The sequence below is a fragment of the Pelecanus crispus genome, chromosome 8 (genome assembly GCF_030463565.1).
Source record: "Pelecanus crispus isolate bPelCri1 chromosome 8, bPelCri1.pri, whole genome shotgun sequence".
In the NCBI taxonomy this organism is placed as follows: domain Eukaryota; kingdom Metazoa; phylum Chordata; class Aves; order Pelecaniformes; family Pelecanidae; genus Pelecanus; species Pelecanus crispus.
In genome coordinates, this window is record NC_134650.1 from 32,828,124 (window position 1) to 32,845,763 (window position 17,640).

Consider the following 17,640-nt stretch of genomic DNA (forward strand, 5'->3'; position numbering starts at 1 on the left):
ATATATATACACACACTCTTTTTTGGTGTGGGACAGCTAGTTCTTACTGTGGTTCCAAGGTCTTCCTGTTGCATGCTAGTCCTGCTCTTTGCAGAGGTTTTGTTTCTGGATTGCGGGTAGCTTGTATTTTGTCACTGGCTTTTCACTGCATCTCTGAAGTAATTCTGCTCATCTGCTGACGGGCCGTGATAACACTTAACAAGCACCTGGCTATGTGACTCCTACTCCCCTATTGTAGGGGAGAGATGAGTTTTCTCACTTCATGTGGCAATAGTGATATGAACAGTTGATCTAAGTTGTACATACTGGTCATAAGATAGCGTAGAAATTCTCCACAAATGTAAATGGATTTGCACTTTATTGCATTTTTAACTAGGGCATAAGAGCAAGTCTTAATAACCAGGAAACAGTGATAAGTTATTCATGCATCTATCATAAGTGTGTTTGCTTCAGAGTAGAAGTAGGATAGAGGTGGACAAATAAATACAAACCAAAAGTGCTCTTTTGTGAATTTGTTTTGCAGATGTTTTCATGTCACTGGTATTTTTTATTTAATGCTGCTATTAACTACACACTGTAAAATGGAGCCAGCATTTGGAAAATGCAATTTGTTCCTCAAGGAAAGGAATGAGGAAAGATGTTTCAGTGAGAGACTGCACGTAAACAGTGTTAATACTGCACTTAGCTGTGACTCAGTTTGCAGATCCTGGCCTTACAGACAGGTACGTTTTGATAGAGCTTTGCACTTGTACTCCGGTCTCATTTCTTGTTTCACCTCACTCAGAGTAGCTGCAGGTTCCTGGCGAAAGGGGCTGCACTGCTTGTTTCTGCTCCCGTTCTGCTTACTTGTTTGCTTTGCCTGTCCCTTTGAATAAAATCTAGTGACGGTGTGGCTGCAGGAGGGAGAAGGATTGGTTCAGCAAGCTGATCTGATGGAAAACTGGCCTCCCAGAAATTAAAGAGAAATATAGTCTTCTGTTACGCAGGGGAACTGAACTGATTCATACAGCGATTGCACAGTGTCCACGACCCATGCAAGGGATGGGCTGGAAATCTGCTGGTGCTTGTGGGAAGAAAGTGTGGGAATAGAACCACCCCTTTGGTGGTAGTCTACCATTACACTGGATTGATTATACCAGGAAGTCTTTTGTCACTCTTAAGGCAACTGAATGTATGAGAGAGGTCAGTATGAATTCATCCACATTTCATAGTGCACGCACATTACACAGCAGTTGGTGTTAGAGACTTTATGGAAACAAGTTTTAGGGAAACATGTTTGAGGAGGAATTTGCTTTTGATTTGTGTGTTATTGTGTATAAAAAGAAGAACAAGCAATTTGAGAAATTATCTACAAAGCCAACAGTCCAGTGGGTCATTAGTTTGCATTTTGTGGGTTGTTTTTTTTTTTTTTTCCCCCAAATACATTACATCTGCTTGTACTACTCAGGTGGTACTAAATAGAAAAAGTACAGGCATAACAAGCTGTTACAAAACTCTCCTGGTCTGTGTCAAGGAGAAATCTTGGGTAAGGAAGTGGAGCTGAATTTCTGTGCTCAGCTTGTGTGCATTGCCAGAATCCAGGCCTTCAGCTGTAGAGCTAAAAATTGCTGAACAGCTTTTCCCCCCTCCCTTTATAAGATCAGTTGCATCGCATGCAGAATGTTAAAGCTATGTTCTTTAGGTTATTTTCAAGCAGCAGAGAACTGTAGCTGTCACCAGCATCTTGTCTTGAAATCCTTTTCTGTATGCTCTTACGTTTGTCATTTAAGTTACTTATTTTTAAATTGCATCTGAATCAATATTTCAGATTGTTTGGGGGGAAGCATCATGATTCAGGAGAGGCCTGATGCAGTGACCTTGCTCACACTGAGGATTTCTTCTTCAGAAGAACAGGAGTGCTGATAATGGGCAGTTTGTGCTGCTCCCTGTAAGAGCAAGGGTGGTGGAATTGCTCCACTTTGATGCTTTTGAGTTTGATCAAAAGTATCTCTTTGTGGTAACTGCTTAAATTCCATAAACACTTGTTGCTCAAAAGCATCCCTTCCTCTGTCTCTCGTGTGATTTTAAACTTTTTTCCCTTCTTATAGCGATACACTAACAATGGTTTTGTTGTATATGAGGAGATAATATTTCACAACAAAACCAGCTGTGCATAGTCCTTAGCTTCCTAATTCTCTCTTCTCCTTCAAACGTTTAAGACTCATTTAACATGCTTCATGTTACAGCTGTTCCCTTAACTTTTTTTTTTCCTAAACTGTGGTCCCGCTTCTTTTCATGCTTTAAAATAGTTATGTTTAGTTCCTGTAATTCATTTTGGTCAATGAGAGATGCTTGCATTTCAGCTGCTTTGCTGCAAATGTTAACTTCTCTAAAGCAGAATTACACCCTTTCCCCTGTTTAATTGTGGGACTTTCTGACCCTACGCTGAACAACCCTCCCTCCTCTCCAAAGTTGGGATCTCCACAATAACAGTTGGTGAACATGGGCAGTTTTGGGTTGTTTTTTTTGTTTGTTTGGGGGTTTTGTTTTGGTTTGTTAATTTGTTTTTGGCCCAGTGTTGATTAAAAAACTGTGTGTGTTTGGTGCTGAAAAGTGTAGTGATGAGGGATACAGCCTGTATCCGTTATTCTAATGTAAATTTTAGTGCTCTTTTAATTCTGAGTAGCTGTATGACTTCTGCTGGCATGCTGTACTCTCTGTGAAGAAAATCATGAGTGTTTGAAGTCTGAAAGTTTGGTGCTTCCCCATTAAAAAGAAATTAATAGGTGGAGAATCGACTAAATAGTACTTTCCTTTTCCTGATGACTCCTTTTTAAAATAACTTTTTAATTAATTTTCTTTGGAACTTGTGGCAGGACTGTTTCATGGATGTTCTTAATGCTACTTTGATTTCTGTCTTGTACAGTATTATAACTAAATTTTTTTTCTAGCTCTGTATTGCCTGTTTGCCCTTCAGGCTGCACAGATTATAAAATGAGATTTCTCTGCTTCTGGCCACTGATCTACAGTCTCTTTTCTGTCCTCTAATCTGCTGTTCTTTAGTACTTTGATTCCTCATGTTCTTGGGTGGCCTTTCTTATCCCTCTCCTTTGGATTTAGTGTTTTCTCTAGCTTTTCTGAGGCCGCTTTCTCCATGTTCATTGTCTGTTTGGCATCAGCATGATCTGTAGCTTCGCTTTCTTCCTTTCATCCTTCACAAGATCTCTGCTGCATATGGTGGCCACCTTTCTTTAAAACTGCTTTAGCGAAAGCTCTTTCAAAAACTTACGCAATCTACCATCTACCTTCTTGCCTGTTCTTATCTTCACTGTTCCCTCCCCACTATGCTCCTAGTTTGAGATCTGTCAACTCTGCATGATTAAATCAGTGTAAATAGGCTTGGCAAACAGTTTGGGGTTCTTATATATTGGCTCTCCCTGGTCCTCAGATTTTCCGCCCCCCCTCCCTCTCTCCGCTAGAAAACCTGCTCTTTTCTCTCTCTCGGCACCATCTCTTGAGCGCTGTCTGTTTCTCTGCTTTTTCTGTCTTTGTCTGTTGTCTCCAGGGCCTCCACTGTCACATCATACAGTTCTTCCATCATATCTGGCATTTCTGACCTGATCTTCCTCTCCAGCTTGCCTACATTTTCTCATTAGTTACAGGCATCCCCTACTGATTCTGTCAGACTTTTTTTTTTTTTTTTTAGGTATTTCCTACAGCTTTTCTAATTTTTTTTTTTTCCCCTGTGACTTTTAAAAATGTCCTCTAACAAGTAAAGCAAACTGGTGGGGTTTTTGTGTTTGCTTGCTTGCTTTCTTCCTTTTTTGTTTTGCTTATTGACTTCCTGGAGCCATTCTGAAAAATCTTCAGACCATCCTATTTGTAGCGCTTAACACCAGTACCATCTGTATTTCTAAAACTACTGAGGAAGGCTGAGGTTGCATGTTAGCCTGCCTTTGTGATTTGAGAGTTAACATGTTAGAGCTACCTAATGGCCATCATCATGCAATTTTTAGGTCTTTTAATATGGTTTGTTCCAAGTATGCTGCACTAACAGTTTATGCTGTCAGCGTGTTGCCTTGAGCTTCCAGTTGCACAGCTTTAGCAATCTTCACCTACTGACATTCTCTTTCCTAAGGCCAAGTTTCCCAGGAGATTTTTCTCATGTGACACAATCTCCTGTAAACCAGAGTGCTGAAATCTCTTAGCAAAATTAGTTCATCAGGCTTTAGTACTGGGTGACCTCACTGTGAAACAGCCTCTAAAATATATTTTATGTGTCCAGATTGTCTAGGTAATTCCATTAGTATCATTCTCATGGTAGCTGAGCAGGTAGATTGTCTTATTATCACAGTGCCTGAATTAAATTCAGGCTAATTTAGTAGGTGGTAAACTCTGCTGGTGATGTGGGTTCCACGTAACTCTTCACTTCCATAAACTTCTCTCCATTTTTAACATGAACTTTTTTTAGAGAAATACAATTATCTTTCTCCTTGTTAACACCTTTGTTTTTTAAGTAATACATACAAAATAAGTGCATATTGAGGTGATATGTTTGGTGTACTGTCGTAAAAGTAGGAGAGCTGTGTCTCTTTTTTTGTCAAAAACATCTTTGAGTTAATGTTTCACTCTTTTGATATTGCCACCTGTATTGGGACAGTTAAGATTGATTAAGATTCACAGGAATGAGCATGGTATAAATTCCTGAATAATGAGACTGAGCAATTAACTGTTTTTCATGATAACAAAACCAAAGCAGTCAATATTTGTACTGTTTCATTCTTTCAAAATGTGCAGAACTTCTGTTTCCTGAAATCAAGTAGACTGTAACAAACTAAAATATTATTTGGGGTTTTAAACTAGGCAAAAGACTGACCTTGGATGGGGGCGATTGGGATAATTATAACACTTTTTTTATATATTCTATATTTTATAGATAACACTTTTGACACTAATTTTTTTTTTTTTTTAAATTTGAGATGTTGTTGACTATATCAAGGTGAAAGGGGATCTAGGTTCTGCTGTTGTTCATGCCCCAAGAACGCTTTGTGATCATGGATTTATTTGCATTCTTCCACTTCCAGCCATGTCATGTAAACAGTACAAGTCCAGAAACTTAATATCTAATTTTTCTGTCAAGCTGTGAGTTTTACTAGTAGCCCCTGTGTTCTCCTTTTGTTGGTTACGTTGCCTTCAGAACTGCCTTCATTGTTTCATACAAAGCAACAGTTTTGAAGTACATTAAGGTTGCTTTTGTGAGCCTTATCTATTGCTTCTCAAGTCCTTCGTAAAGTTTGTTAATGCTGGAGCTTCCTGACAAAAAGATTTCATGACATTACCAGGAAGTTGTCACATCCTCTCCACCCTCCCAGCAACCCCCCACTCTTAGATGTAGCAGGTAGACTATTTACATCAAAATGTTTGAAGTTTAGCAGTTGTGTGCTGAGGAGTACAGGATCTTAGAATGGTGACTTTAATTTATAGACTTGGCAACTGAGTTTTTATCACAGTATTTGCTTTAAGGGGGGAAAAAACCTACATGAGTTTGGGGAAATGAGAGGGTTGCTTTACCAAATCATGAAAATCAGCCTGCCTCACTGACCAGCAGAGTTGTTCAGCACTTCTGGAGCAACATGGAGCAGTGTCCTTGGATTGTGAGACTGCTGTGAAATGCAGATCCAATCAATGGGGATGAGCAGCAATTCCCGGGCTCCATGTCTGTCCTTGAAAGCACAGTCTTGCATTAAGAGTAAACTTGCGTTGCCTCAAGATGAGCTTCAGGAAGGATTGCACCGAGGAGTAGGTGTGCTGTTGCCTTTTGTGCTCTCCGTAGGACATGCAGTTTTCCAGGATGGTGTAAAAGGTTACAGGGAAGCTATTCAGTTTTAGTCCTAGAGTCCCAGGGATGAAAATGATCATGCTGTTAGCATGCCAGCTGCAGCTGCCATCTAGTCTGCTAGACTCGATCGGACACTATCCTCACAATCGTGATTAAGAAGTGTTATCACCTAACTTGTGGCAGTCTGAAATAACTCGAAATAAGTCTGAAATAAGTCTGAAATAATCCATTCTGAAATAACTCGTAGCATCTAATTTGCTATACCTTTATTGTTTCCCTTCAGTACAATCTGATTAGTGCAGAAACCCTGAATGGTAGGAGTCTGCTATTAGGTTGGCTGGGTTTTTTGTTCTTTCCAGCAGAAGTTCTGTTTCCTGCCTTCTCTTGAAAACTATATAGTAATTTCTGTGGGAATGTGTTCCCTGATTCTTCTTTGAAATCCAGTATCCTTCCTGATGTAGCTGTGCAGGTAGTATGAAAGTCTTCCATCATGATGGTGCTTATGTGATAAATGTTGCTTGACTCAGTATAATAAAAAGCTAGTTGTTTCTGTGAACCAGGTCCTCACTGATTACGGTATCAGTCAGACCCCCTCGATTTGTTGTAGTCCACTGCAAAGACCTTAAAGAGGGTGCTGTAGTTGCAGGTGACAAGAGGGAGGTTTCTTGCTCATGCTGAGGGAGGCAAAATCTCTTCCAAATCCCACTCGTCCGGTTAGCTGCGCCTTACATTCTTTCTCCTAAGACATATGAGTTTTTGCAGTGTATGTCACTGCTTGAAGGAGGGTTGAGTTGGAATGCCTTTTCTGCTGTTTTATACACCACGTAAATTTTCTTTTGAGATATGGCACGCTGTATTGCTTACTAAATTCTTCAAGGGGATACTTCTTGATCCTGTTGTGAAAAGAAGAGAAGGGTTTTACATGCAGGGCTGGCAAGCAAGTATGAGGTGAAAATAAGACAATCTTCTTGGTGTTCTTTTGTAAGGGGAGAGTATACTCAACTAATAGATTGTTCACTAATTGCGTTGCTAATTTCTCAGAAGTTGCTGTCTACTGTAGTATACTCATTGTTTCACAAGTAGTATGTTTTTTAATATTAAAATAATTCTATTCATTTACCAAAAGAAATAAAAAGAGGAAATAAATGGTTTAACTGTCTATTGTCACATGCAAAATCCTTGATTTGTTAAAAGAACCATGTAGAGAGGAAGCATTTTATCTTAATCTCACTGTGTTCTGTTAAGCAGCAAAGAACCACTACTTTTGTGGTGCAGAAGTCCACAGATCTGGCTCTGTGGTGGGTATCTCCCGTGGAGATCTTGCTCAAGGTTGGAAAAGCTCACACGCTGAATCAGTAGGACCCAATTATTAGCTCTTTTTCCCCCACCATACCAATATGTGTGTGTGCACGTGCGCACGGTTGCAGCTGCAGTCACTAGTCATACACACGCTCCCGACTGAGAGGAGTGCTGGAGCTTTTTAATTTAGAGAGCTCTGTTACTTGTGCGGGTTATGTTTTGCGTTTAAAAAATTATCAGCTTTCACTGTAATGTATGACTAGAACACACAGCTGTTACTGCGTTTTCAGACAAGGTATTTTCAGCAATAACTGTTGCTTTAGCAAATATTCAAACATACCGGAAACCCCCCAAACAAATAAAACACTTTTCCCCAGGCTAAACACAAACAATGTGGGCATAGCCAGGTATTCATAAGTAGTCTAGCTCCTTTTCCACTTCACACAGTCATTTAACAGTACAGGCTCGAGTATTTCTATGCATTGATTTCTAGGCCATGCTGGATACTTTTTTGGAGGGGGCCTGCAACAAAGAGGCAGATGGTCTTTGTGGAGTACCCCTCTAGTGGCCAGTGTTCTCCTGCTCTTCCCCTTGCTGGACTTTTGTGAATCTGGCAGCAGGACCTCATCCTATATGTGCCATGTTTGCTCCTTGTGGGAGCTAAACTGTCTTTTTAGAATTTTGAGGGGTGTGTTTGTTGGTATTTTGGGTTTTTTTGTGTGGTTATCCTGAGGTATTGAGGCCACTCTGGTTTTGTCAAATACTTGGGTTTGGGTTTGTTGGTTTTTTTTTTTTTTAATTCCACCTCAGGTGAATAGGATTCTACTGCATGTGCTAGATGTCAAGTGAAAGCATTGCTAGATATATTTTAACATCTTTAAGCATGTAAAAAGTGAACTAAAATAAATTAATAATCCAAGTAGATGAAAGTAATTTGAAAAAAGGTTTGCTTGTCTCTCCTGTTACACAGTAGAAAATAATTTAGAATACACTATGTAACTTGGTGGCAGGCTACACTTCTTTTTGTCTTTAGCAACTCTTGCAAATATTGGATGTAGTTCAGCAATGTTGCTGTTAGCAAAATCTCCATGGTTTTGGGCATAGGATGGTGTCTGTTGAACAATGCCTGTTCAATAGAGTTTATACAGAAGATTACAGATTGGAGAGTGCCTTGTGATTATGGTAATGGACTCTGATTTTGCGCATTTGGCTTGTTTCTGTTGCAGTCTTCCAACAAGACCATAAATGAGACAGTTAACCTTCCTTTCTCAAGATTTTTACAAGCATTTGCAGTAGTTTTAGGTATGAACAAACCTTAGGAAGATCTTCGCACCCTTAAGGCAGTCATCCATGCTTCTGGCTACGTATCCCTGTCTTTTTTGTGCATTGAGGTGCTTAAGCTTTGAATTTTTTATTTGTCTCTATTTGCTGGCTAATGGAAAATGTTTCTGTCCTCCTTTGAGAATGGTAGGAGAGACGTTTTGAAAGATTATTGGAATTAAAGTGATTTAGCATGGACCTGAATTGCAAAATGCTTAAATTTGACATTGCACTTCCCTAAGCATTATTCCCATTTTGTAGGCTAGTGTGGGTGTAGGTTCCTCATTAAATGACTTCTGAGCAATCTGGAGGAGTGATGTGTAGGTTATTGCTGAAATGTGTGTTACAGCCCATCAAAGGTGTGCAGTGCAGGCTGATCTTGAGCTCTTCATTGTATTGCTAATTCCAAAATTTGCAGAAGAATTTTGTGAGCTTGCTGCTCTGGACATTTTTGCTTGCTATTCTGACAAAGGCTTTATAAATAAATACAGAAATGCACTGTTGAATTCAAGTTTCTGGGCTGTGTTTGCTGGTGTTGTGTTTAAAGCAAGCTAGCAGGAGTTGAAACCTCTGTTGGGTCCCTAGCAGTGGTGGTCATTCAGCCTTTGGGAGCTGGGTAGCAAAGCTCAGACTACCTTGATTAGTGTCTATAATTAGTGATGTAGTGCAACATTGCTTTGGCTGTCCAGAAGAGGTAGGACCACTGTGAAGGGGAGCAACGAAAGACAGTACAGGCTTCTGCTGGAAGGTTTGTCTTTTGTTGTTGCTGCATCAAAAGAGGGTGGTTTGCATGTGTCTGAATTGAGCCTGATGTTTGAAATAACTTGTAGGAGAGCTTGAGGAATCATGCTGCACAGTGAGAATGGGCTGTACTGTAGCAGAGTGACAAGCAAAGGAACTCCTTGAGATAGTTTATTAAGTAATATAGCAGTTAGCATGCTCTCCTTGTTTGTGTGAGGGGACGTGGCTGTGAAGGAGCCTAAGCGCTATATCCATAGGTCTTACTCTTCCTTACGTGCCTTGTTCGTCCTTAGCAGCAGCAGTGAATGGCTGCTAGTGAAAATTAAAGCAGTATTTATGTTGCTGTCTTGTATGGTGAGTGCAGAGTCATTTGCACAGTACTCTCTAAGTTGAGCTTTGCTCTGTATCACATCCCAAGTATCTGGACTTGTAATTCAGAGCTGTGTTTCACAATTTACATTGTCTGTTTGCATTCTGCAGCTCAGTAACTGAAGTGATAAACAATACAACATTAGCACCTAAACTGAAGAGTGTAATGTTTCTAATGCAAAGATCAAGGGAGAGCATTTGAACTTAAACATAACTCATTTCTGTTGCATGAAACTAGTTTTTATTGTGTGATTTTTCATAGTTTCTTTAACATTTTATCAGTGTCTTTCCAATAAAAATGTAAAGCTGTGTTAGCTCAGGTCCTACAGTGTCTCTTAAGCTGGTTAGACAGAAAGTAGATTCAAACATGTCCTGTTTATATTTTTTTATGCACTCTGTAATAGAGGCTATACAGTATTATTTGCAGTCTTACCTTTTTAAGCTTTCATAAAAGGACCTAAAGTTGTAATAATTTTAAAGGATGTCCTATGGTAGATAAACTTTTCAAGTGAGAGGAAGATAGCTTTTACTGTAATTCTCTTGATAATCCTTAATAATAGAGTAACACATAAAAGGCTTCTAGCTAAATGGGCAAACCTTCCTTAAAGTTACAAAACATTTCTTTAGAAGAACATTTACTAACTCTTACATAAACTCTAAAATTTCTATTCATTATATCGGGTGTCTACTTTGAGGATGACTTAGTTTTTGATCTTTTACCTTTCTTCGTCCTCTTTGCTTAAGCTTTTACATTGTGTTTTTTATCTGTCCTTCTGGTATTCTCTCATCTCTGATTGTTTTATGTTTTCAGGAGTCTAGAAGTTTTAGAATATTTCTTTAAGATCAGCTTTAATCTCACCACTATCTGTCCATGCACTTTTTTCTTAGTTTTAAAGAATTACTTGTTTAAAGGTGGAACTTTTGTAGCATTTTCTTCTTGCTAATTAGTGTGAAGAAATTTATTAAGTCTTTCTGTCCTTAGCATTTCAGATCATGGCCATGTGACACATGGGTAAAGAACAAAGGCTGGATTAAAAAAAACCCAAAATACCAAATAATAACCACCCTCTATAAATACAGCCTCCTAAAATGAAAATTGATTTTCTGAGAGGAATCGTGAATGTTGTTTTTTATTTTCAGTTATCCTTTGGGGAAAAAAACCAAACCAACATTTAATTTGACTCCACCATGTTACGGTAACATGCTGCTAAGTTTCTTAAACTAAGCAGGGAAAGGTCACATCAGTTTTGGAGGGGATACCCGTGGTACCACATTAGAGATGTCATGGTTTTCATTCTTAAGATGTTAATTTTTATTGTGCTGTTTGAAACTCCTTTTGGATATAACCGAGGACGTTGGCTGTTAGAACTCTTGATACATCTTCCCACAGTAAGGGTCTTGTGTGCTGCCAACATGAATGGCAAGAAAAGCTATTGGGTTAAGGTGGCTTAAGTCACTTTATGCATTATTACAATTGAGTAATACAGCTGTGTGAGCCCTTATACAGGGCATCCTTCATCCATGACAGAAGCAGCTGAGCTTCAGCTATGAAGTAAATGACCCTGATATCTGATGCCTTATTGGGGTGTGAAGTAGACAGGACAGGTGTTACAGAGCTAGCTCACTTCAGTGGTGGTTAAAAAGCTGTGGGATTTACCTAGTAGTAAACATAACTAAAAATGCAAAAGTAATGATTTATATTTTTCCTTAACTAGTGAAGTGGTAGACTGTCTCTAATAAAGGTGTTCGTTTAATACTACGCAAGATTGAAAGTTTGACCTCTTTCCTTTTATGGGAAAGTGTTAGTTTCTTAACATTTGGGAGCTGCACTATTAAATGCTGCTGACTACTGCTTATGCCAGTTTTCTAGAATTTAGACGTTCTTTCTGGGAATAGTCCCAGGGAATGTCAGGTATCAGGTTTCTGTTCGAACAACTGCTGTGGTAGTGTTTGAAGTGGCATGGGTAGTGTCGTGATGACTGATCTTTTGTTCTTTCGTTTATGTGTGCAAGAGCTTTTGATAACTTCCTGGGCACTTTGCTGCATGTGTTCTTCATTCTTCAGAAATCTGATTTGCAACAATATTGAGTAAAGCCTCATACACAAATAATTCTCCCCAAAACAGGAATCCCTTTCTTTGCATTCCTCACTTGAGGAACACAATGGGCTAATGCCATGTGGTTCTTTTCTGAAGATCTTTTCAGGTTCTGTTTCAGGCTCTAGCTGACATGGCCAGCATTGGTGTTTCTGCTGCCAGTCACTGAGCTAGGCTTCTGGGAAGCACCTTTATGTTCAAATACTGAGTTCCTACCCAGCCAGACAGGGGTGCCAAATAGATGCTGGACCTCCAGGTAAAGCAGTATCTATATACTCAAGGTTACGCTTTAAATTGAACCTGGAAACAGTCACACCTGAGTTATTGTATAAATGCTTTCTGTATGCAGCAGTATGAGATAAAAATTTATTTTCTGTATCATCTGATCCACCTGAGTGGATCCCCAATACAATTAATTTCCTTTTACTTCCTCTGCATATGACTAGGCAGTAAGTGTAAATCCACATCTGCAAGGATCTTCGTTCCTTTCCTTCGTTCCTTTCCTTCATTCCTTTCCTGTTGTTGAGCACACATTTGAAAAGCATCATCTAGTCCTGCTTTTGGGACATGCAGCATCATGCAAAAGTCCAGACAAATCCCTTGATTCAAGCTAATTAATCAGCTGGCACATCCTCTCAACAAAAGCATATTTATTGGAGATGTGGGATGTTTCAGATAGAAAAGTTGGGGCTTGTTCTGATGTAAAAAGAGGTTGAAAAGTGAGCAGTAGTGACAGTCATGATAGAAGTTTAGGGAGAAAAATAATGAGGTTAAAAACTTCAGAATAAAAGGTGGCTCTAAAATAAATAAAAGATGTCTGTGCAAATTTGCTGAACCAATATGAGGTATTTTTTTACTTTACCACGTGCATGAAAACTAATTTTAGTTCTTTCACTTGGTGCGCTGGGGAAATCGCCCTACTGTTGTGAGATGTTGTGAAACATTGCAAGTAATGTCTGTGGTAAAGGAGGCCCAGTGATGGTTTGAGGGATTCTTGTAGAATTCGTGTTGCTTTTTCTTTTGAACCTAGTCCAACACCCAGTAGAGCCTACTGAGCTCTAGGTGGCACTGAGCTTCAGTCATACTCAACCTTAGAAAAGGCCATTGAGCCCAAAAGAAATTCTGTGTACAAAAAGAAATTTTGTCTCAGTACAGATTCTATAAGCAGTACGTAATAGAAGAGTGCCTATTACATGTGCTTTCTGGACCTACAGTATCATTCAGGGGATTCAGAAGCCCCTTTCAACACAGCAGCTCACCTTGAAAGGACCCCTAAATCCTGTTAATGGATGCTCACTGATGCTTTCTGTAAAAAATAAGCTGGAAATGGAGATAACCAGAAGTTCTATGGTAAATGCCATTAGAAACCTTTCAGGAGCTGTCCAGAACTGGGTGCAAGTGCTGTGTATTTTTCTCTTATTTCAGGTGTATCAAATCTTTAATCCAAAAGCCTTGCTGAGCAATATAATTAATTAAACTAGTCTGTGAAACATGAGTGAAAATCTTAGCAAACTGACTTTGTCTTCAGCCCTTCCGGCTCATCCACACTGACCAGTCTGGCTTTACTCCAAGAGCAGCTACAATTCATAAACTTTAAGAAGCATTAAACACATTGATCATGTTAACTGAGAGAATAAAAGTTGCTGCCTCCTACCATTAGGTTCAGAGAAGGCAGTCAATAGGGTTCTTTGGGACTATCATTTTGTAGTAGTGGAGAAATTTAATTTCAGACATCAGTTTATGACCTCTGCCCAACTGTTCTACAATTTTCCATATGCTTTATTTGAATGCCACCCATCAGAAGCTGCCCAAGGCAAACATGTCCTTTGCCTTTGACTTTTTTCCTTTCCTTTCTCTGTTCGATACATTTGCAGTAGCTGTTAGTTGGGATACACCAACCGTAGCATGGAGCAGGGAACTGTTCCTTCCACAGCTGGCAGTCTTAGTGAGTGAGGGAAATACGGCTGAAACGGCTTGCTAAAAAATCCCCACCCCCAGCAAGCCCTGCTAATCAGTGCTATGTTTTTATTAAGGGAAAGTCCTCCTGCATGTCAGATGTGACTACATATGAGGTTGTTCCCTAACTCAGTCTCATTGGTTGAGATCACAACCATACATCACTCTAACACATGAGGATGAGGGACTGAGTCAGTTGGTTACGCTTCTAAGTCTAGTTACATCAGGTAAGTAACCTTTGACAAGGAATACTGACCACAGCTGATGACAACACCACTTTCACCTGGTTTCAGAATTCACTAAGGACATAGGAATATATATATATATATAAAAAAAAAAAGAGTTACAATTTCAGACCAAAGGTCCTGTCTGTTCCAGTAGTTAGTGTGCAGTAGATGCTTAGGGGAGACATAAAGGCAGTATGTATCGCCTTTTGTTTACACTTCCCACAGTTTGCATTTTATGGATTGTGTTATATTATGTCTAGTAAATATCTTAAAGCCTACAGAATTTTAACTGGTTCTGATGTATATGCCACCAAAGAAAAGAGGACACCAGAAGGTACTGTTTCAAGTGCTGCAATTTTTCAGGTCAGTGATTCCTTCTGAGGAGATTAAAATGTCTCTGTGTATGGTTCTCGCCCAGTTTAACCAGGTTAACAGTACTAAATCTGCAGTCTCTTTTAGATAACTTCAAGATCCTCTGTAATGGCTGCTTTTTTTTTTTTTTTTAACATAGATTCAGCACACGGGTAAATGTTGATGATTGTCCTTGAAAGTGCTGTCATAACTACCCACAGCAATTCTGTTGCATGCATAGGGACTGTAAATTGGCTTGAGGTTAAGATATGGTTTTCATTCCTTTTATATCATGCAGGTTTTGTGAAGGTGTTTTTGGAGAAATTGATTGCGAAATGAAGTTGATCACTGCCTGGCTGTCTCGCTTGGTACTTTTAAGAGGGAGATAGTCTTTTTTTCTGTGTGCGTTGGTGTTCAACACAAAGCCCTGAGCAATGCTTTTGCCCTGTGTGCTAACATGATGCAAAGGAAAAACAGTAATAGTTGAAAACTTACAAGCAACTGTGATTCTGCTATACCTTTGAGGATAGATTGTAAAAGACTAAATATCTGTCTCTGAATTAAGAGTACAGGACATAGCTGTTTTGCTCAGTCCAGCTGGGATGTTTTGTGAGTTTATTGCCTGTAGCAACAAAACCTGCAGAAAGTCATAGATGAAGCCAGAATGAACGCTAACCTGTTGGAAGCAATCTACAGAATCCATATTGCTGGTGACAGTTTTGTAAACTGTAGGGTGCATATATCTGTATCCTAGCTTTCCTAAATAATCAATCTATTGACTGCCACTTCAGACTTACTCTGTATTCAAGGTAGTCATGATTGTGCCTGAGATATAATGAGTATCTGGTATTTGGTTGAATATGGGGGGAAATATATTGATTAGGACTTTTCACTTACTTTAATAAGAAGGGTGAAGGAAGCATTTTTTTTAATCTGTTGAACACTTGCAATGCAATATATTTAACTTCTTGTTAGACAAAATACACTGTACTCTTTGATTCCAATACAGTGATTTCTAAAAGTCTCAAGACTACCAAATAAAACCACATTTATTTTAAAAAAATAAAAGACAAATAGACAAGTCTGGCTCTAAATACAAATAAATATTTATACTTTTAGGATTAGCTTGTGCATGTTGACTACATGATTCAAGTTACTACTTAGATTTATACACTTTAAAATTTCTATGATACTCAGAATTACCTTAAAAGTGACTGTATGACTTGAGCGACTTGAAACATGGAGAAACATGCATATTTTCTCCGTTTCCAAGAGAATGAGGGGGAAAAATCATAAATGGCATGAAAACCAACCTTATGGGTGTTTTTTTTTCCTTTCCTTTTTTCTTTCCCCCCCTGTAACCAACTTTTTAAAAAGTTTATTTTCAAGTGAGTCCACTAAGGTTAAAAATAGGTTTATTTCTTTTATTATTTCTTTATGAAGTAAAGAATTCCTGTAAGATTTATTTGTCACAGATGTTCCTTTTGCTTTTATATTAGAATTTGAGGTGGTCTGGAGCAGAGTGTGGAAGTTGGAAAATTAAAGAATTGGTGCCAGCATGAGCATAACAAAAACGAAGACCGAGTATGCCAAAGAGAGTAAGTGATTTAAAATCTGAATTTAGTGGATTTCTTTGACTCATATCTGTGCATATCTAAGCATATCTTTGGGTAATATTTGAGAGAAAGGTATTTGTTAAAGTCTTAAATTTGAATGTATATCACCTGTAAATCAAGCAGGAAAACCAGGGAAGAATAGGCTTGACATACCTGAAAATTTTTTAGGTATGTCAAAATAGATAACAGAACTTAAAACCTGTCACGCCTTCTTTATAGATATCCTAGAGCACTGAAAATGTCTCTGTGGACTTTTTCCAGAATTCATTCAATACTCTTGTATAAACTTCCATGTTTCTTAGGTAATCATATAATTCTAAATGAGAAATGTTCAGACCTCATTTTTTGTGTAGTCTGTATGGACCATATATTAGTTTGAATAGCTAAGAACTGCTTTTTCAGATCAAGCTAAAAGTTACAAATGAAAAGCAAGCTCTGTGAAACTAGTTGACATAAGTTTTTGTAGGAAACATGGCAGTTTGATTTATGGGTCACAGTCAGGTCTTTACCCCTCCTTTTTTCCCCCTCTCATTTTTTTTGGCAATTTATTGATATTTTGTATTCCAAGTAACTTCTGTTGTTAGCATTTATCTAGAAGAGTCCTAAAAATAAGAGTGAGCCAGGAAGGGCAGTAACAGCAGCAGCATCTAACCAGAGGAATGGTGCTTGGAATCACTTTAGCTCACCAAACATCACTTGCTTGAATAACAGGGACCAAGAAAGAGGAGGTTAAAACAGACTTGTAGTGTCCCTTCCCATACTTCAAAAAGAATGAACAGAGAGAGGAGCTGGCAGTCTGAGCATCTCACTATTGATGACCAGGTTGTGGAGGATGCCTGAACATGCAGCACTGCAAGGTCCAAGATCTAGTGTATGCCCAACTCCTCGCATCATTCTTCCTTTCCAACTTGTTATTGTCCTGCATCTTTCATGCCTTTTCTTTATAACTTTTGATTCACCTCCCCTCAGTGAAGCCAGAGTTAATTCCTACTCTAAATTGTTCTAAATAGATTTTTGAAGACTTATGTTTTTTGAGATAGCTAGAAAAGTGCCTCTGACTTCTCCAGAGCTACTGTTTGTTCTCTGTGGTGCTTCTCTAAGTTCCTCATGCTTAAGGGAAGGAAGAGCTTTACTGATGGCTTTTTTTTTTTTTTAATGTCAGAAGTTGGTAAGTACACTATATGTATGCCCTTTAATTTTTTTATTGCCTGGTTATAAATCTAGACTGAATGGTGAATGAAGCACTTCAGAAGTTTGTATGGCTCTATAAATTAAAATTGAAATGTCTTTAAAGGCATGCAGAATGCAGTGATGGACATCAGTTTTGTGTTTGAAAAGAGTTTACATCTGTTAGTAAATTTAAATGATGAGTTAAATGGTTTTTAAATGATAGAGTGTGAGGGCATATCCTTTACATAATTACTTTAAATGCTTTTTATAGCTTCAGGATTTATGTTGGTAATCACATTGCTACCTGACCGTCTGCATGCTGTAATCCTGCCTTCCTGATGGCTTTCACCTTGTTGAAGGGGGCATTCGTTTGATCTCCCTTTAATTGGTAAAGATAACTTCAGTAAAGAACAGTGCTGTAGTAACTCTGAAGTAGTTTGAATGATGTGCTATCACCTATAAGCAATGGGTATTTTTTTGAAACAACTTACTGACTTTCAGTTTTTATTTGCAAAGTAGTAGTTTCAATAAGATGCTAAGCAATACTTGGGCTTGATGGTTCCTTAAAGGGGGGGATAGGACATCATTTCCTGATGTGAAAGTATAGTAATTGATTGAAGGGTGCTAGACGGTCACAACTACTTTTTTCCTTTGCACTCCTTAAAATCCTTGCGTAGT